This window comes from Durio zibethinus, chromosome 6 (genome assembly GCF_047325235.1).
Source record: "Durio zibethinus cultivar Kanyao isolate XHJ-2024 chromosome 6, ASM4732523v1, whole genome shotgun sequence".
Taxonomy (NCBI): Eukaryota; Viridiplantae; Streptophyta; class Magnoliopsida; order Malvales; family Malvaceae; genus Durio; species Durio zibethinus.
Window position 1 is genome coordinate 25,534,403 of NC_143167.1, and position 21,664 is coordinate 25,556,066.

Consider the following 21,664-nt stretch of genomic DNA (forward strand, 5'->3'; position numbering starts at 1 on the left):
CCAATCTACTTCTAGTCAACCTTAAGAGCCCAACCATAGATAGAACCTTATCGTTCCACCTTTTGTAGTCAATCCAAAATTCAAGGTCATGTTGTTACTTACTTACTATATGATGTTTATTTTATGTTTTATTAAAGTAACTAACTAATTTTATTGTCTTCTTTTATTTCTTTTCCCTTTTGTGAATATTCATAAACATGCTTACAGATTGCATAATGTTCTTGCCCTAAAAGTTATTTCAACAAAAGCTCTCATGGACTCCATAGAATGTCAACTTTACGTCTCATTTACACTGTTCAAATGTGACTTAGGTAAAGATAGAATCAAAGAAAAAGTAGCAAGAAGAAGAAGATTGTATGCCACCTAGTCATATCTCTACACTACCAAAAGAGGTTCGCTTGCTTTCCAAACAAAATGATTTGAAAAGCCTATCAGATATATGAAACAATATGACTTCTTTAAGGCAGGAAGCTTTTTGTCAAAAGTTTAGGCATATTGCATATCTTTTGTATGTGGATGTTGATAACTCACTCATTATGGTGATGGTACAATTTTGGGATCTTTCCTACCATTGTTTCATCTTTAATAAGATTGATTTAGTACCAACTATAGAGGAGTACTCGACTTTAGTGGGCATGCATTTACTATATCCAAATAGAATATATGTGAAAAAGCACAAGTCAAGGAATCACAAAAAATTAGGCTAGATTCTAGGAGTGGGAAAAGAGATCATAGATTCTTACATTCGAGAAAAATGAAAGCATAAGGGTATCTTATAAGGGATTCTTTGAGATTTCATTATCAAGCATTCAGATGATGATCAAAGGATGAATGTGTTTGCTCTAGCCATATATGGATTGGTCATTTTCCCCAAGGTGTTAGGCCATATTAAAATAGAAGTGGTTGATATTTTCAAACAAATTAAAAAAATGTGTAATCCTTCTCCAGCTATCTTGGCAAAAACCATCAAATCTTTGAGCTTTTGTAGACAAAATGACAAGGCAAGATTCATGGGTTGCATACCATTACTATATCTGTGGATGAAAAGCCATTTTGAATGCAAAATGAGTGCCTTCTCTAAGCTTTATTTCTACACTCAAACCCTAATTAAAGAGTTCTATCAGAGCATTTGGCCAAAAGCAAAGACTTAGAAGAAGTGGAAACATCTATTGTAAGAGTTCACAGCTGATCAAATAAAATGGTTAGCCCTGTGGAAAAATAGAGAACCTATGCTATATCAATATGGAGTGAGACAGGGCTTTTGCTTTTAGGTCTGTGATGGTTAATGAGTTATACACCATTGATGGTAAGAAGACAACATGGAGCTGAATAGTTTACTCTAGAACTTATAAGCTCAACCAGTTTGATTGTTCATATAGGGAGCCCAGAACTTTTCAAAAAATTGATAACATGATCAAGGCCTGGAAAAAGCCCAAGAGGGTAAGCTTTGGATCATTTACTAACAATGCCACTCAAAAGCATCTGATTTAGATTACCAAAAAAGGTCAAAAGGTGGCACTTATACCTAAAGACCATTGCCAGTCAATGGATCATGGGATAGATGATGTGTTTATAGAACTAGAATCTGCAAGGAAAAATATTAAGTAGAAAAAAAGAAACTGAAACAAGAAATTTTGAAGCTCTAGGGAGAAAAGGACCAGTGGCAGAATAACACAAAAAAATTAGAAATCCAAGTCCACAGAATTTTTAAGGAATACAGTAAGGCCCAGAAAGTTATCAGAAAACGGGAGGACGCCCTTAAGGAATTGAAGGAGCTACGAAAAGAGCACAAGAGGTTACGCATACAAATGCAGGCTAAAGAAATAAATAAGATAGATTTGGCTTGTTAGAATGAAGAGTTGAAAAAAGAATGTGCATAAATAGAAGATGATTTTGCAGAAGTTTAGCAAGAAAATAAAATGCTTTCATAATACATTTTGACCTTGACGCTAAAGTTGAATGAACAAAAAGATCATGTTAAAATCCTCATGGAGAAGCATAGAAAATTATCCTATTAGGCATGGGTGGCAAAAACGAAAGGCTAGGAAGACAAAGATACATAGAGCACCTCACAGCTCAAATAGGCAAGGTAGAGATCAAAGTATGTGAGATAGCAAAAGAGGCTAAAGCATTGGAGCTTCAATTACACCAGCAAATGAGTATAGTTAAAGACTGCTAAACTTTATTAAAGAGGCTAAGGATCAGTATGAGCAAGTTAAGCATTTTTATAGAGGGACGATGTTAGATTTGATATAAAACAGACTCCTGTGGAATAAATGAAAGTTCACTTTTGTTAAATTTTTAAGGGGAAAATATCTTTTTCTTTTTTTATGCATTTGCATCACATTCATTTATTCATTATCATAGCATCATCATTGGTCTTTAGTTGTGGTATTAAGGTACAAGAATAGCTACACATCCATACAATACTCAGGCTAAAGCCAATAAGATGGAGCAAGACAATGCAAGTCATCTTGAAATGATAAAAAAGGCTCAAGAGGTACTGGAAAAAAATTAAGCAAGATTCTGAAAGCCCTGGAAAAGTTAAACAAAGGAAAAGTAATAGAGGGAGATACCTCATTGAAAGTTATTGAATCGATATATCCTCTGGGTTTTGGTCCACAACAGACTCAAATTGCCCTAATATTCCAACCTCCACTGGTAGCTTTTCTAAAGTATAATGACTCAATAATTACTTATACACCCGATCATGAGAATGTCCAAAGTTATGACAAATCATGTTTTTACAAAAAAAATAGTTGAACCCATTCAACTCACTATTCTGGACGAGGTACAAGAGCCATATAATTGCTCCCATCCCTGCTAAACAGCTTGAACCTCCTTACCCTAAATGGTATGATTCTAATACCCACTGTGATTACCATTTTAGAGTAGATGAACATTCTATTGAGAGTTGCATGCCCTTCAAGCATAGGGTGCAAAGTCTAATAAAAAAAAGGCTGATAAGTTTTGATACTAGCAAAAATTTAGTACCTAATGTTAGCGGGAATCCCTTACCCAGCCATATAGTCAATGCTTTGGATGTGGGTAAGAAGCATGTGAAAAGAAGGGTAGAAGAGCTTAAGATGCCATTTAACCAGCTGTATAAAACCCTATATAAAGTTGAAATGATACAACCAGTAGCTTTATGCACTTATGTGAGAAGATGCATCTTAAACCAAAAATACAAGTATCACAATGGAGCTCCAGGACACTCAATTGACATTTACAAGCAATTCCATGATAAAGTGCAAAAGCTAATAGACTCTTACTAAATAAAGTTATATGAGGAGCCAAGAGCCTCAGAAGATGTCTAGGTGACTATGATAGATAGGTGGGTGCCAAACTTATCACCATATGCTGTAAAAAAAAGACACAATTAGTTGGAAATAATTTTGTTTTCAAACCAATAGCTTTTAAAGTCTCATGCCCATTTCCCTACAAAGATGAAAATATGATGCCATAGAGATATGCGTGTGAAGTAACGACTTAGGGGCAACAAAAAGACATGTCGAAAGCTGAAACTACCAATATAATGGGTGTAAGAGGTATAAGTAGAAGTAGAAAATGTTATACTGTGAAAACTTTAAAAAAAATAGAAAAAAAAAATAAGAAGCACATTAAACCAGAGATTCTAGAAAAAGATACCCTGAAGACTATGCCTAAAAAGAAAGCCTATGAGTTTTTGAAACTAATTAAGCATAGCAAATATTCTATGGTGGAGAAATTGAATAAGATGCCAGCTAGAATTTTTTTATTATCACTTCTCCTAAACTCTGAACCACATCACAATGCCTTGTTAAAGGTATTGAATCAGGCTTATATAGCCTATAACATATCCGTGGAGTATGTGAATCACTTGGTGGGGAATCTAGTGGTGCCATATCACATCTTTTTTAGTGATATGAGATTTTCCTTGAAGGTAGAAAGAGCACTAAGGCATTGCACATCACCATCTAAGGCCATATAATAGCTAAGGTCCTTGTTGATAATAGGTCAACTATTAATGTTATCCCTATGCCCATTTTAGCTAAACTACCCTTTGATATGTCCCATATCTAAGACAATCAGATGGTGGTCCGAGCATTTGATGGGACTAGACCATAAGTCTTTGAAGATTTTGAATTGTCAATACAAGTTGGGCCATATGTGTTCAACATAAAATTTTAGGTCATGGATATCTCCTCATCATATAGTTACTTATTGAGAAGACCATGGATCCACAAGGCAAGTACCATTCCTTCTTGACTGCTTCAAAAGATCAATTTCAATTTAGGAGAACCATTAGTGATTATGGCTAGAGAAGAAAATCTATTGGTGACCTAGTCTATAAATGCCTCATTTATGGAAGTAACAAAAGAATCATTGGAATGTTTTTATTGATCTTTTAAACCTATTAATGTAATGGGCTAAAGATTGAAATTTAGCCAAATTGTGATCAATTAAATGATTAACAAAAGTTGAAGTATTAGGTTTGACTTGGGTAAAAGCTTTCAAGGGATAAGAGAGCTTCTTAAGATAAAAGATTACAATTATAGATCAAGATTGGGTTATAAGATCAAGAAAATACAGAACAATAGCAAAAAGTCAAAAAATAGACTGATGATCTTTCTCCATTTAAATGAAACTTTCATTCCTAGAAGATATATGCACCTGGGAACTAAAGAAGACACAAAAGAATAATGATAATGGGAGGAAACTTTTACCAAGCTATCCATTCATATGGTGGATGATGGAAGTCAAAATGAGAAAGCTTTGGTTTACCCTTATATACCTGGATATGAATTAAGAAATTGAAAGGTCATCCAGATGCTTATTGTTTCTAATTTTTCTTCAATGTAATCATATTTCCTAATCGCTTACGCCCAAAAGCATTAAGATGAACTCTTATGTTTGGGCCTTTTAGTTTTTTTTATTTCAATAAAAGTAAGAGCATGCATTTTGTTCATTCCATTCATTATCCCATCAAAGTTTCTTGCCAATATTTTCTATTTTATTAACTTTTAGGTCCCTAAATGAATGCGAAGGTAATCATGACAATGATTCAGGGTTTAATTTTGAAATTCAATTAATACCGATAAACTTGATATTGAAGAAGACTCTGAGGAATAAACTTTATCTCCAAATTTAATGAGGCTAATTGAGTAAAAAGATAAGTCCATTGAGCTCTATCAAAAAGTTGTTGAATTAATCAATTTGGGTGATGCTGAAGATAAAAAAAAAGTCAAGATTGGTACTTCGCTCTCAGTAGGTGATCGGTAATGGTTATAAGATTTGCTTTGGGAGTTTATGGATGTATTTGCTTAGTCCTATCAAGATATGCTTGGGCTCAACACTGAAATAGTAAAGCATAGGCTACCATTGAAGTCGGAATGCAAATCGGTGCAACAAAAGTTGAAAAGAATGAAGCGAAAGATGTTGTTAAAAATCAAAAAGGAAATAAATAAGCAATTTAATGCAGGTTTTCTGCAAGTAGCCAAATATCCTAAATGGATAGCTAATATAGTACTTATCTTCAAGAAGGATGGAAATGTATTAATGTGTGTAAATTATTGAGATCTGAATAGAGCTAGTCTGAAAGATAATTTTTTTTACCTCATATAGATACACTAGTAGACAATATGGCTCGACATTCAGTATTCTCTTTTATAGATAGATTCTTTAATTATAATCAGATAAAGATGGCCTAAGATGATATGAAAAAGACCACATTTATTACTATGTGAGGGACTTTTTGCTACAAGGTCATACCTTTTGGGCTAAAAAATATCGGGGTAACCTATCAAAAGGCTATGGTAACCCTTTTCCATATATGATGCATAAGAAGATTGAAGCGTATATGGATAACATGATTACTAAATGCCAAAAAAGAGATGATTATATGGTCAATCTCAAAAAGTTATTTGTGAGGTTAAAAGAGTTTCAACTCAAATTGAATCTAGCTAAATGTACATTCAGAGCCAGGTTAGAGAAGCTATTGGGATTAATAGTCAGTGAAAGAGGAATAGAAGTTAACATGGACAAAATTTGGGTCATTCATAATTTATCCCCTCCAAGCACATAAAAAGAGGTTTGAGACTTCATAGGCATATTGAACTATATTTCTAGGTTCATTTCTCAACTCACTTCTAAATGTGACCCCATTTTTAAAATCTTTTAAAAGAATAATCTCAGTGAGTGGAATGAAGACTATCAAAAAGCTTTTGATAACATCAGTACTTATCAAACCCTCCAATATTAGCATCACTTGTTTCAGAAAAACCACTAATTCTATACATAGTGGTACATGAGAAATCAATGGGATGTGTGCTGGGTTAACAAGATGAATTCGACAAGAAAGAGAGAGCTATTTCTTATCTGAGCAAGAAATTCATGGAGTATGAGTCCAAGTATTCATCACTAGAGAAAATGTGTTACGTTTTGGCTTGGCTAGCTAAAATACTCAAGCAGTACATGCTTTACCATACAACTTGGCTCATAGCTAAACTAGATCCCATCAAATACATATTCGAAAAGCCATCATAATAAAAAAGAATTACAAGATGGCAAGTGATACTCTTGAAATATGACATAATATATGTAAGCCAAAAAGTAATAAAAAAAAGTGTCATTGTTGAATTTTTTACAAATAAAGCTGTTGATGACTACAAACCTATGAAGTTGAATTTTTTAAATGAAGAATTAATGGCCATCTCAGAGTTAAAAGAAGATAATGGTGAGAAAAAGATATGGAAAATGTACTTTGATGGGGTTGCCAATGTCCTGGGGCATGGGATTGGAGATATTTTAATATCTCTAACAGAACATTGCTATCCTGTTACAGCAAGATTGAACTTCAACTGCACTAATAATGTAGCTGAATATAAGGCTTGTGTTATAAGATTGCATGCTATTTTAAACATGAAAATTTAAGTGTTAAAGGTGTTTGGAGATTCAGCTCTAGTCATTTATCAGCTAAAAGGTGAATGGAAAACAAGGGATTCAAAACTCATCCATTCTCACAAATACATCTTAGAGCTGTGTAAACAATTCAAGACAATTTAGTTTAAATACTTACCTTGTGAAAAAAATTAAATTACAAATGCCTTGGCTACCTTGGCTGTAATGGTATAGATTGGTTTTACTGCTAAAATTAGCCTATCAAACTAGATACCAAGGACATGCCAGTACATTATGCCAACTTGGAAGAGGAAAAAAATGGCCACCTCTAGTGTCATGATATTATGCGATATCTAAATAATCAATCGTACCCAAATCAAGCAACAGAAAGTGATAAGAGAACCTTGAGAAGGTTGGCAATGGGTTTCTTTTTAGATGGAGAAATTTTGTACAAAAGAGGTAAGGACCAAATATTATTATGTTGTGTAGGTGCCTCTAAAGCCAAAAAAATTATTGAAAAAGTTTACAATGGCGTATATGAAGCACATGCAAATAAGCATATGATGACAAGATAGGTTATGCGCACTAGATATTACTAGTTGACAATAGAAAAAGATTACATTGATTATGCTAAAAAATGTCACAAATGCCAGATCTATGCTAATAAGATCCATGATCTGCTCAACGCTTTACATGTTATACTATCATATTGACCTTTTTCTATATGAGGAATGGATGTCATTGGTCCCATTACCCTAAATGCCTCAAATGAGAATAGATTCATTTTTGTGATGATTGATTACTTTACTAAATGGGTTAAAACTATCTTTTTCACAACTGTGACTAGATCAATGGTTTGTAAATTTATTAAAAGAGAAATAATCTACAGATATGGGCTCTCATAAAGAATCATCTCAGATAATGCAAAGAATTTAAATAACAAGATGATACTAAAAGAAGTATGTGTGTAGTTTAAGATCAAACACCATAATTCAACTCCATATCATTCAAAAATGAATAGGGTAGTGGAAGCTACAAAAAATAACATTAAAAGGATTTTGAAAAAGATAACTGAAACTTACAAGGACCGGCACGAGAAATTACCTTTTGCCCTACATGCATATCAAAGTTTCGTGCGCACTTCTACTGGGCAATTCTTTTTTCCTTGATTTATGAGATGGAAGCTGTATTGCCAATAGAAGTAGAGATCCCAACCCTAAGAGTTCTAAGGGAAGTGGGATTAAAAAAAATTGAATGGGTCTAAGAGCGCTATGAACAATTAAACTTCATTAAAGAAAAAAGATTAGCGACACTCTATCATGGCCAATTATACCAAAAAAGAATGATGAAAGCTCATGACAAAAAGGTTAGACTTTATCAATTTCAAGAAAGAGAGTTGGTATTGAAAATAATTATTTCAAGTCAACATGAAGATAAGAGAAAATTGACTCTAAAGTGAGAATAACCATGTGTGGTAAAGAGAGCTTTTTTAGAAAAAGCTTTAATCTTTTCAAAAATGGATGGAGAAGAACTTTTTAATCTTATTAATTCTGATGCTATGAAGAAGTACTTTGCTTAAACTCAAAAAAAAATTTAAGTTGAAAACTCGAAAGGGCGGCTTGGGCACCAAAAAAAAAGAAAGGTGGCTTGAATTAAGCAAAACCAAATTTGGATGAATAAAATATGGCATCACCTGAAAGGCATACTGGAGATAGTGAATTTCAAAGAGCTCTGAGGTGTCAGAGCATCGTATTTTAGTTGAGTGTTTGAAAAAACTCAATATTTGTTGTCATAGTTATCTAATCATTTATCTTGGGACATTGCTACCCAAATAGCTGTCTTTATGCACTTTTTGTCTCTATATCATCATTTGTAATTTATTACTTATCCAAATAAATGAAAGTCATCTTCTTGTTCTTTTAGTTATATAGATTGCCAATATACTTGTCCCTTCTCTTTATACCTTACCATGAATGGAAAAAGTGTATAACTTGCATTCCACACTTTGAAATTGGGATAATGATTAATAATTGAACAAAATTATAAAAAGTTATGTGTTACTATGAAGGATTAAAGGAGATAAGGATTAAAGATGAATTTTTCCAAATAAGAGAAATCAGTGACTTCTATAATTTTCCTTAGGATGGAGATAAATATTTAGAGTAATGAAAGATGGTTTCTTGGCCAAAGGTGTGCAGAAATGAGAATGCAGAAGCCTTAGTACCACCATTAATGTTTCATTTACATCCTAGACAAGGCATGCACTTACATTATTCACTTGCCCGATCTTGGCCTAGACTAGATCATTTCATATGATTCATGGTTCTATCCCGATCATCTATTTTTGACCTCGACTAGATCTTGGCCACTTTATTTTGACTCATGATTTTTTTTCGGTCACTTGATCTTGGCTCAGTCCAGATCATTTCATATGATTCATGGTTTTGTCCCAGTTACTTGATCTTAGCTCAGTCCAAATCATTTCATATGATTTGTGGTTTCATCTCGATCATTTAGTTTTGACCTCGACTTGATCATGGTCACTTCATTTTAACTTATAGTTTTGTCTCGATTATTTGATCTTGACTTAGTCCAGATCATTTTATATGATTCATGGTTTTGTTCCGATCACTTAATCTTGGCTCAATCCAGATCATTCCATACGATTCATGGTTTCATCTCGATCATTTATTTTCAACCTCAACTGAGTCCTGGTCACTTCATTTTGACTTGTGGTTTTATCCTGATCACTTGATCTTAGCTCAGTCCAGATCATTTTATATGATTTGTGGTTTCGTCTTAATTATTTTCAATCTTGACTCGGTCTTGGTCATTTCAGCCTAACCTGTGGGTTCATCTCAGGCACTCGATCTTAACTTAGTCTAAATCATTTTTTAGATTTATGGATTATTTTTTATTTGACTCAAATAGAAAAGGTGTCTAGGTTTTTGCAACATTCCTGTCTACCAAAGATGTATAAAAAAGAGCAGCTATAGACACTCAATTCTGTTCGAGCCTAATTGGATTGATTTCTTTTGTATTTTTGTTATTATAGTTGATGTCACTATTATTATTATTATTTTATTATTATTATTATTATTATTATTATTATTATTATTTTCATTATTTTCATTATTTTTTATTTTTTCTTCTTTCTTTTTTTTTTCCAATCTGCATGTGAACAAAGAAATTTGGAATTAGAATCTCACCAGAATTGTATCAATGTGATTGATTGAAAATTTGGACCAAAAATCATGCTAAACAGAACGCAATCCTAGGATTCAAGCCTAGGATTGATTCTATCCATTTCTAAAAATTGGATTTTATGATGCCTATAAATCAAGAAATCTCTACAGAGAACAAACACACAAAAACTTTAAAGAAAAAGAGTCTAAAAAATTCTGGCAGTAGGGGTTTTTAGAATTTTGAAGTTGGGATTTAAGGTTTGATTCGTAGTTTTAGGTGTGATTCTAGGTTTTTTGAGGTAAATTTAATGTTGTAAAAGGTTTTGGGAAAGATTTAAAGCTTTTTGGGGAGGTTTGAGGATTTTCTAGGATTTTTCATGATTTTTTTGGGTTTAGGAAGAACATTTGAATTTTTTGACGAAATTTTTCAACGAGGTTGAATTTTCTAGTGGGATTCCGACAAGTTTTCCATAAACTAACGGGTTTTTCAATTTTTGGTGGAACTTTTCGGCAAAGTCTCCAAAAATCGATGGATCTTTTAGTTTTTGGTGGAACTTTCTAGCGTGTTTCTTAGCTGTTTTAAAGAGAAGGCAAATGATTTTCAAGCTAGAGAGAGTGGCTCGGGTAATTTTGAAAAAAATGCTAAGGTTGTGCCTTTTATACTATTTCAAAACAATAGCGTTTTGGAAAGCTTTGACTCGCAGATAACCTAACGAGGATCCACGCGTTGGTCTTGGTATCAACTCGACCCGATCACGAGTTTTTCTTTTTACATTTTATTTTTATTTTTTAATTTGATTTGATTTTATTTTATTTTTAACCCATTTTATCTTTTATTTTTTATTATTTTTTTGGTTTTATTTTTAAAAAATGTTATTTCTACCATTTTATTTCTAAAAATAAAAAAAAAGAGAGAAAACTGATTCAATAAAAAATCTTTTCTAATAAAAAAATATTTTCAAATAAAGTTTTCAAAAATATTTATAAAATGCTTTCAATAAAAATAAAATAAAATAAAAAATCTTTTTCAAATAAAAATCCTTACAAAATAAATTTATGAATTCCACCAAACTATTGAAAAGTTTTCATGAGTTTAATATTTAAAATAGAATCCACAAAATTATTGAAAAGTTTCATAAATCGTTTTTTTTTTAAGAGTAAAATATATATATAAACAATAAAAAAATAATTTTTATCCTCTAAACTATTGAAGGATTATTTTAAGTCCTACCAAACTATTGGAAAACTTTACTAATTTTCATGAATAAAAATATGTTAATAAATCTGATGACGAAGCCTCTTCAAAATGGGACACTAATCTCTACAAATACTCATGAGGTAAGAAAATTATCTTAAATTGCTACTAAACTATTGAGACAATTTTAAGACTGATTTTCAATATTAAATTAATTGGGTAAATTTCAAATATGGTCAAGGCTTGGATAATTTGAAATCAAACTAGTACTGTCTATTGGATGGGCGTTATAGGGGTACTATAACTTTTCCCATGCATAATCGACTTTTGAACCTAACATCTGTTTTTGCATATTAGAATCTATATCAGATAACCAATCACACCTAGACAAAAAAGATTGGTGACAACTCTTTTCATCCATGTCTAACGGTAGGTTCACGGATCTATACATTATGACAAATTTTATTACAATTTTTGGTTACTTTTAGGTTGAACTTGAAAGAGTTTTTATTTTTAGAGGGGCTGTGTGATATAACAACATAGCTATTTTTTAGAGAGGGTTAGGATATAGTTAACAACAGTAGCTCCACTAGGAAATGGCTGTTCATAGTTTTATTTTATTTATTTTTATTTTAGCTTTCATTTTCCTTTTTATTTCATGTTTCTTTAGATAGATTTTACCTAGTTCAAGTGGTTCTAGTTATTTAATTGCTCTCATGTCTCATTTTCCATTAGACTTGTAGCTTTGAGCTAAGTAGTTTAGGTTGTTTGCATTTTGTTTTATTTTAATTATTACTAGTTCCGTCATGGTTAATTTCATACTTTCATTTTCATTTCTAATTATTGAGTTTTATCTTGCTTAATTTGTTTTAATGTCTCATGTTATGAGATGAGGATAGTTTGATGGAGCTTTGGGTTGAGAAGTCAATCTTATTAGGTTTTTAGAGCTTAAACCTTTAGGTGATAGCTTTAATTTCTTTTAATTCAAGTGATATTTGTCCCTTTTAAATTTCAGGCATTTTAAATTTCTTGCAATTTACTTTTTAAGCACTTAAATTTCCATGCTAATTAAGTTTATTGCAATTTAAATTTCAATCATTTTTAATTTCCTCGTTATTTAAAGTTTTTGTCTAATTAATTTTCAAGTAATTTAATTTTATGCTTTAATTTACTTTTGATGCAATTTATTTTCCATGCACTTTAAAATTTATGTAATTTAAATTTTTATGCAATTTAATTTCATGCAAAAAAAATAAAGAAAATAAAGAAAAATAGAAAATAAAGGGAAATAATGAAAAGAAAAAATGACATTTTTTAGTTATGAGGTTAATATAATGATACTTAAATATTATAATTAGCTATTTTTATTAAATATTAATTAATAAAAATAATAATAAAAACAAAAATTAGAATTGAGAATTAAATAATAAAAAAAAGTAAATGAAATCTCTAGTGATGGGACTTTGAAAAATCCGAATAATAATTTTTGAAAATTCTCTAGGTGAGAAAAGTCTTTTAAAAATTATCAAAGTATTAGAACATTTAAAAATTTATTTTCAATATGAAAAACCACTATTATTTTCTTTAATTTGAGAAGTCTTTTAGATAAAAATATGTTTTTTTAAATAAATTTATGGATAACAATATTATTACATGTTTTGTTTTATATGAAAGCAAATGAAGAACTTTGAAGATGAGATTCAAAAAAATCTGAGTAGTAATTCTTTTGAAATTTTTGGATAAAAAACTTTATTTAAAATGCCGCTAATATATTGAAGCATTTAGATTAATTATTGATAAAAATTTCTCGTTTGTTTTTAAATGGTATAGAAATGATTTTTTTTAAAAAAAATATTATTTGTTTTTAAATTGTCGACATTATTACTTTACGGCTTTTTCATCATAAAGATTGAAAAAATATATGAGCTACCAAAGATAGGACTTTGAAAATTTTCGAGTAGTGATTTTTAAAGATTCCTTAAATGAGATGATTTCTTTTAATATTGTCACAGTATTGGAATATTTTTAAAAAATTTTCAATATGCAAGGTTCATATTTATTTTTTAAACATACTAAAAAATTAAAAAATATATTTTTAAAGAAAATTAAGGAAATTAAATTTTAAATACCAAAATTAAGACCATTTAAATCATAATTAAAAGGATAATACATAATTAATTGATATTATTTTAAATGAGCATCGTGATGGTGCTCATCCTTCCCTATACGTAACCAACTCCCAAATCCAAACTATTTTGTACACCTAAAATTTTCTTTTTGATAAAGTTTTAATTAATTTTAAAAATTTTTATTAAAAGAATAAATTTTAATAAGTAGTCAATCACACTTACACTATATTTGGATTAAGGGAAAGGGAAGGAAAAGAAAATAAAATAAAGGAAAGTAATGGAAATAGAAAAACTCTTTTTTTGTTTGGATAAACTTTTAATTTAAAGAAAATGAAAGAGGTGAAAACTCAATAACCTTAGATTTCCTTTGTAATCCTCTCTTTTTTAATACCCAAATTTGGAGGAAAAGCTAAGGAAATGAAGGTTGAAAAAATTTTATTTTTATAAAAAGATTATTATATCTATCCTTTTATTAATATTAAAAACTTAGTCAAAAAAACCTAACCACATCACAATCTTCCTATAATTTTTTCAAAGCCATATTTTTTTTCATGTAAGTTTCACATGTCTTTTTCACTATAAAATTTTTTTATAATTTTTGGTGATTTGATTTTGATGAATGATTGAATATGAATAGATATAGTTTTTGAGTTTATGAAATGTAATGTTTTTATGTGATTGCATTTTTTATATTCAATAGCTTTTATATGAATATATCACCAAAGTGATAGTATGTTGAAATTTTGGCAATGGTCAAATAATTCATCAATACATGTTTGTAAAATATTTTTTTGTTTCTATTGATTAAAAACCATTGATATAATAGCAATTGTAAGGCTATACAAGATAGCAAACATATTATGGTCTAGGAATGTTCTAAAATTACAGACAATGAAATATTATAATTGAAAAAAATTATTATAATGAATCATTTCTTTTTTTTTTTCACTATTTATCCAAACAATGAGTGTTAGAATTCTTTTCATTTCATTTCCTTTCCTTTATTAATTTTAATTATCCAAAAAAAGATACATATATCCTTTCTTTTCCTTTAAAAAACTTTCTTTTCTTTTCCTTTCTTTTTCTTTATAAATATTTATCCAAACATTACCTTAATTAAAAAAAAATTAATGACGATTTCATCTTTTATTTTCAAATTCGTCTAATGGTCCTTAAAACCATTACGACAAACCTTTGAAATTCATCTTGTTCATTGTTATTTGTAAAATTAACACCGTAAAATTTACTTCCCTACAAACTTTGTTGTAGAGGCTGCTTAATTGCTTATTATCCTTTATACCCAATGAGTTATATCCCTGGTGAAAATAAGTATCAATTTGTTATGATAACCTGCAACTTGTTGACCTAAGACTACAATCACTCATCTGACGGTCGTTATTTGAAATCAACATGTAAAACATGTATATATATGTACCAATCAGCACTTTCATAAAATGACGAATTTCATGTCAACTTACATTATTTTTGCTAGCTTTGACACGAGCCTAACTACGTTAAGTTCGGTGTTTCCATGTTAAAAGGTCTCCCATTGGAGTCCGGTTGATGCTTCTCTCTGGATCACAATGCCCACTAGTGAGTAAAATGACCTATATCTGGATACTAGAGAAACTGTTTATCCATCTCTCAACACAGTTGACCATTCTAATACCTGTAACCTTTTTATATCTTTTCTGCACATTTGAAATTAATTTTTTTTGGCCAAATGATATCAGCAACATCTACATCTGTTTCACACATTTAAACAAATTTCTACTCAATGCCATATATGAGAATAATAAAAATTTATATCAGTTGGTAGCATCTGGAACTTTCAGGACTGTTATTGTGGTTCTAGTTATTCAGTTACTCTAGGGTGAAAATAACATCGATGAAGGAGTGGCCTTTTTAAGAAGATGTTGTTAATAAAAAATTTGAGCCAAGAACTGTTGCTCTCTCTGTTAAAAAAAAAAAAAAAAAAAAGGGGTATACCAGTACGACATTACACGGACATAATGATAAGATAATTTCTAAAAAATAAGGATATGGATACCGTAAGACATGGCAATAAAAAAATAATTTTTATATACTATAATCATCAGTTAAAAATATATTCTAGATATTGAATTGATTTTTAAAAGATATTTATTCTTGTAAAAAAAATGAATGATAGATACAATAACAAAAGAATATATAATGTAATTAATTCACGCAAGAATTGTCTTTTTTTTTTTTATCTTTTTCTTCTTTGTCCATCAAAGTATCCAACATAAATACAACACGGGTACCCGGGAGAGAGGGATTTAGAAGTATCCGTGCTTAATAGATTTTACCAAATATCTCATAAAAATATACATTGTACCAATGCTTTTGCGGCTATTGTTTTAATGGATTACACTTCCAATATGCCTACCGGATGAGATTTTGAGCACAAATCAAGATCTTTAACTGCTTTGAAATGTTTGGGAAATATAAAAATGGTAATGTCTATGCGTTACGCAATGTTTTACTAATTTGGACTCAAATTATGATAACTTTTCACATTATTTTCTGTTGTATTTGACAAGAATTTCTTAGCTCCTGCCAACGTGGGTTTCAATATCTATAATTGCTGACCTGACAACAGAGTAATAAAAAAATTGCCTAATCTATCTCCTTTGGAAACATCTAATGATCAACTCAGTTTATAAGCCTACTATATTTAAATCCTCACAATCTTCTTGATCAGCTTCGCCACACGGTCTTCCTCAATACTGATGTACTTGTTCTCCGTTAGGAAACCAAATTAATATATACTGATTAAGGGATTTGCTGGTATCAAGCTTCAACCTGAGGGTATTTCTTTAAATACAAAAAGAAAGGATGGTTAGAGACAAAAGCAGAGGGTGTTCTCTGTGTTTGCACTCTAATGTATAAGTTAATAAGGATCAAGTCAAAAAAGAAGTTAGAAAGTAGGAAGGAGAGAAAGATATGGATTAGATGAATATATAGCTCTATGGTGTTTGAGTCTCCATATTTATAAGTAAGCTGAAGGAGACAAAAAAAGGGACAAAAAATGGACAATTACAATAGGGTTGAGTCGAGATAGCACTAAAGATGTTAGACTGACTTGATATGTTAGGCTAGTGCAAATGACCAAGATACCCTTGGTTGTCTGTTGAAGATTGAGAGAGAAAAAATTACAACTATGCCCTTTTGACCATTATATGCCCTTAACACTCTGTCTTTCCATCAAGCAATCTGAGTATCAAATTGTTAAATTTACTACCGATGTCCCTAGTGTAGGATAGTTGACTATGTATTTCATCGAAGGTCGACGTTATAGAGAGAAGTCGACTTTGGATGACGACAAGCTTTGAGTCGCGGTTCGATGTGGTGGTTATCAGATTTCACGCATGTGTTTCAAGATGAGTGCATAATTTATTTAAATGTTGCCAAGGTGATAATTGTTCGGGGTGATTCAAGATTATTGCTGGAGTTTGTATAGACATGGTGAGACTTGTGTTTTTTTTCAAAAATTTGGACTTAAGCCTTTGTTTTGAACCCTATAAATGAATTGGGCTCTCACTTTACCTCTAACAATTATCCTGTTCGATTGGTCCAATTTGGGGTTCATTCTGTTAGGCCAGTCTAATACCATTAAATGAAGAAAAAGATAATTTGAGCGGGAAGATTTAAAGCAAAGATGTAAAAAGACATCTACCCGTCCATGCTACGACATGTGGTGTGGATCGTGCCATCCTTTTAGGCTAAAGCATCTATATAAAAGGGGATGGTAGAGCTTCAGCTTTCTATCTTTTATTTTCTTTGCTCTCAATCTAACCTAAAATTTTTTATCTCCATAACTTTTTTGCCTTCAAAGTTTTTTCTATGTTCGTTTTGGTACGTATATCTAGTCACATCTTCTAGTATGAGTTCTAGAAGGGCTAAGAGCTATAGGGTAGAGCTAAAAAGAGGTCAACAAGAATAGCAGAATGATGACTTGATCCCCTATATTATTAGAGGCCACAACTATTAGTTCAATCCGATGTCTAAAGAAGGGCAGCGATGTAATGAAGAGAATGCTCAAGCAAGAAGCGAGTTTTGAGTACTGAAGAGCTGTGTACTCAAATCGACTTTGAACTTCAAAATCTACCAACTTTTCCTATCTCTCAGGTCAATCTATCTTCCATGGCCAACCTTCCTTCCTCTATAGGTGTTTCCAAGGTTCAATCTTCTCCACCTCTTACCACTTCCACTCTCCCCCTTCAATCATTTTTTCTTGATATCTCGTCCTCTCTTGAGAGGTCTTTACCTCGTCCCTTTTTCTCTAGGATCGAGTTACTTTCATCCACTATTCTTCTTCGAGATCTTTCTCCCACTCCAAAGTCAAATTCTTGTGATGATAGGGGTTTCGAGGAAGAACCAGAGAAAAAAAATACCTTGGTTAGAAAAAATGATGGCAAGGGGGAGAGTCCTACAGAGTAGGATGAACTCGTTGAGGTCCCTGTATATTTTCTATGTGACTTTGACGTGATCCCCAAAGATGTGATGAGTGAGCTAAAAGGCAAAGCAAATCTCGAAAACTATCCCAACATATGCTCAGCTCATCATGTTCAAGCTTTGTGTACCACTTTCCTTTTTTCCATAAAAGGACATAGTATAATAATAACAAACTCTTCAGATTGGGTCACTAATAGACTAGAGCCACATCGACTCTATGCATATTGTGATTCATTCATGGTCAGTCTGATGTTTTCCCTTTATCCCTTATTCATTTCAATTTTTAATTCTTACAATTTAACCATCACTCAGTTCACCCCTAATTCTATTCGATACATAGTTTCTTTTATTATTTTTTGTCAATATTTAGATATTCTTCTTTCTTTTCCTCTATTCAGGGAGTTTTTCTCTCTTAAAAAATATCTTAATGATAGTAGGTAATTTTATATCACATCTTAGCCAAATAAAAAGATTCTCGTTGATTGCCCATGCTCAATAAAAGAACTATAAGCTACTCTTCTTATATCTTGGGAAACAAAAGGCTAATGAAGATGATGAGCTCAAGGTTGAGGCTTGAAAAATAAGTACACCTGACTCCTTCATAGACGTACCGATGGCCCTCTCCATCCCTATTATATCAGATCGGGATAAAATTTTAAATTTTACATGTAAGGGGAGCTCATTATCGACGCTCATGGGTTGACCTCCCCAAAAGTAATAAATAGTACTAAGTATTAGGGTAGGCTAAGGGTATTCTTGTAAATACAAAAGGAAAAAATGGTTAGAGGTAAAGGCAGAGAGTGTTCTTTATGTTTGCACTCTGATGCACAAGTCAGTGAGGATCAGGTCAGAAAGGAAGTGAGAAAGTAGGAAACAGAGAAAGATATAAATTAGATGAACTTGGTTCTATGGTACCTAAGTCTCCATATTTATAAGTAAGCAGAGAGGGACAAAAAAGGACAATTAGGATAGGATCGAGCTGAAGTGGTATTGGAGATGTCAGACTAACCTGACATATCAGGTCAGCGTAAATGACCAAGATACTCTTGATTGTCTACTAAAGATTGAAAGAGAGAAAAATATCGCTATGCCCTTTTGACCATTATATGCCCCTAACAAAATTAAGGTTTTGATACCTGGTGAATGTCACCTCTAACAAGCCTTGGTGGTTTTGTTTAAATGTTTTCACTAACCCTTACGAGACATAAGGCCACAAGTCGCATAACTAACTAAGAATGTTTTAGACAAAACCTGATTTGGCCTGACCGAAACAGAGAAATATATATAAAAAAAGAGAATTAGGAGAAGATGGAAACAAAGCCTTTTTGTAAATAACTCAATTTAGTGTAAGTCCACAAATGGCAAGCAACCTGCTTTTGATTAAATTACAAATATTTTGCACTTCACATTGATTTGATTAACCATTTAACATCAGATGCTATAACATAGATAGACTGCCTTAGCCATCCCAGGTCAAGACAAACATATAGACAAAGCCAATCATAATCTGAGTTAAACTTAATACAGATGATAAAACCATCATATTTACTAATTTTACTGCACCATCGTTCATTTCATTGCAGCAGGATAAATACATATGTGTGTCCTTCACGAACATGGGTTAGGGGTGCATACAGATGTGCATTTATCAAACAAATTATAATCATTGAATAATATCATTTTTCCTTCATTCTAAATACAAAAGGCTATTTGATCTTATAACTAAGATGAATTATCTTCTAAGCACTTAACATGATCATCATACAGTTCAATGTAATCTTCACATTCTCAAACTTTTATCTGGATTTTGGATCCTCCTCTAAATGCATTGTCAAACAAGCCAAAACGTAAATAAACAGACCCAGCAGCGAGGGAAATATGGTTGTGAAAGATAAAGACCAAATAGGGGGAGGGCATGGATACGAAGAGAAAGTGATTCTCTCAGGTTGCCAAAGTATGCTTGCCAACAGAAATTACTCCATACATGGGAAGAAATAGTGAAGAAAGTTTTATGTCCATCCTCAAATTGCGGAAGCTTTTATTTCCCATGCTTGCATATCAAAATCTTTTTTAAAACAATCTTTATAATTCTTACGACATACTTCATTTCAATTTTTAGCTCCCTCTTTAATCCCCTGTCCTAGCAATACTGCATTACAAAAGGTTAAACTAAAGTTATAAGAATTAAATGAAACCATTTCCATCATTTTGCTCTATCTAAGTAATAAAGTATTCCTAGAAATGTTGTATGACCAAACCATGTATGTTGTCGTTCTCATAATTTAGATATTCAATAAACATATATGATCTACTTTCTTATGAAGAACTGCATTGGTTTACCTTTATTTGTACAGCTATATACCCATCCCATCATTGTCATCTTAGCTAAATTTGGCCTGTGAATTTGTTGTTCTCTAACTGACAGTCTCATGATGTCAAAAGCTATACAAAAACAAATGCAAATCCAAACGAAAAGTGTTGTACTTTTTGCACCAAAAAAAGAAAATTTAAAAGCAAATTGCGAATGAACACAAAGCTCTTACATACATTAATGTTATACTACATATATATATATATATATATATATATTGGATTTTTTAAGTAACGTGGGACAAAAACTTGTGCATAAGTGAAAACAGTTCAGGGCAAAACATTCTAATAAAAAACCATAAAAAATACCTGAAGGAAGGGAACCAATTAGCTGAGAAGAAACCTAGGGTACATACATGCGAGTGTCAGATTTCATATACTTGCCAACCGTCTTTAACACCCTCTTCTTGTTTCCTTTAATGGGTTCTTTCAGTTTCGCTCCTGATAACCAAAATAAGAAATTATTGAAGCAAAAAAAAAAAAAAAAAGATAACGCATTGAAAAGGAAACGGTTATATTATAAAAGAAAAAAAGGTTACCAGACAGTGGAGAAGAAATGAGAGGAGCAAACATGTAACAGTCTGAGTTGAGGTAGTCTAAAACATCGTTGAGGAATTTCTTCTTGTTTTGCTTGGTGTGTTTGGTCTTCTTTTGAACTCCCAACGACATTTTCTTTGTTTTCTCCATGTGTTTTTTTTTTTTTTTTTTGTTGATTTAGCAGCTTTAAGGAAATGAGAAACTGACCCAAGTGTTTTTCAAGAAGCTCTTCTTTTCTTTTTTCACTCTGTTTCTTGCTGAAGATGAAGGAAGAGTTACGCCGGTGATTCGGTGAATGTCATGGCAGCTGGAATCGGCACAAATGTCATGCTTCTTAAGATGCAACATGTCCTATAACTTTCATGTTTCTTTGACACACGGCAAGAGGTAAAGCTGCTGTTTTGCCTTTAGACTGGAGTTTTTTATTTTCCGACCAAAGATGTTGAGAGTAGTGTATAAATATAATAAAGAAAATATTATTTATTCTACACTTCTATCTTAAAATTTTAATTTCAATAATAACTTATCAATTTCAATGTAATATTTTATTTATGAATTAATTGATTTTTTTTCATAAGTTAATAGATGTATATTTGTACTGATCGAATAACAAAATTTAAAACAAAAATGACAAGACAAGTAATTAACATAATATAAATATAATAAACAAAATAAATTTAGAAATAACTTTTCCCAAAATTAATACAACATATCTTATAAACCCTTTTATTGTACTCTTGTTAAAGCACAACAAGCATGTGATATTCATTGTCTATGAACATTCGTCACATAGTTTTAAGAATGTATGATAACATGCAATTTAATTTAATTTAGATTTTATTAATTCTATTTTGATTATATTTATTTTTAAAAATAATGGACAATTTATT

The 21,664-nt window shown here is 31.3% G+C and overlaps 1 pseudogene across 1 annotated transcript; it reads right to left on the reverse strand.

The window, feature by feature from the left end:
• Nucleotides 1-19,975: 19,975 nt before the first annotated feature.
• Nucleotides 19,976-21,338, reverse strand: LOC149518507 (uncharacterized; annotated as a pseudogene). The gene is made up of 4 exons (XR_016342580.1): nucleotides 20,777-21,338; nucleotides 20,547-20,678; nucleotides 20,208-20,309; nucleotides 19,976-20,016 (listed from the first exon to the last, which is right to left on the reverse strand). The product of XR_016342580.1 is annotated as an uncharacterized LOC149518507 (transcript).
• Between the last annotated feature and the right edge of the window lie 326 nt (nucleotides 21,339-21,664).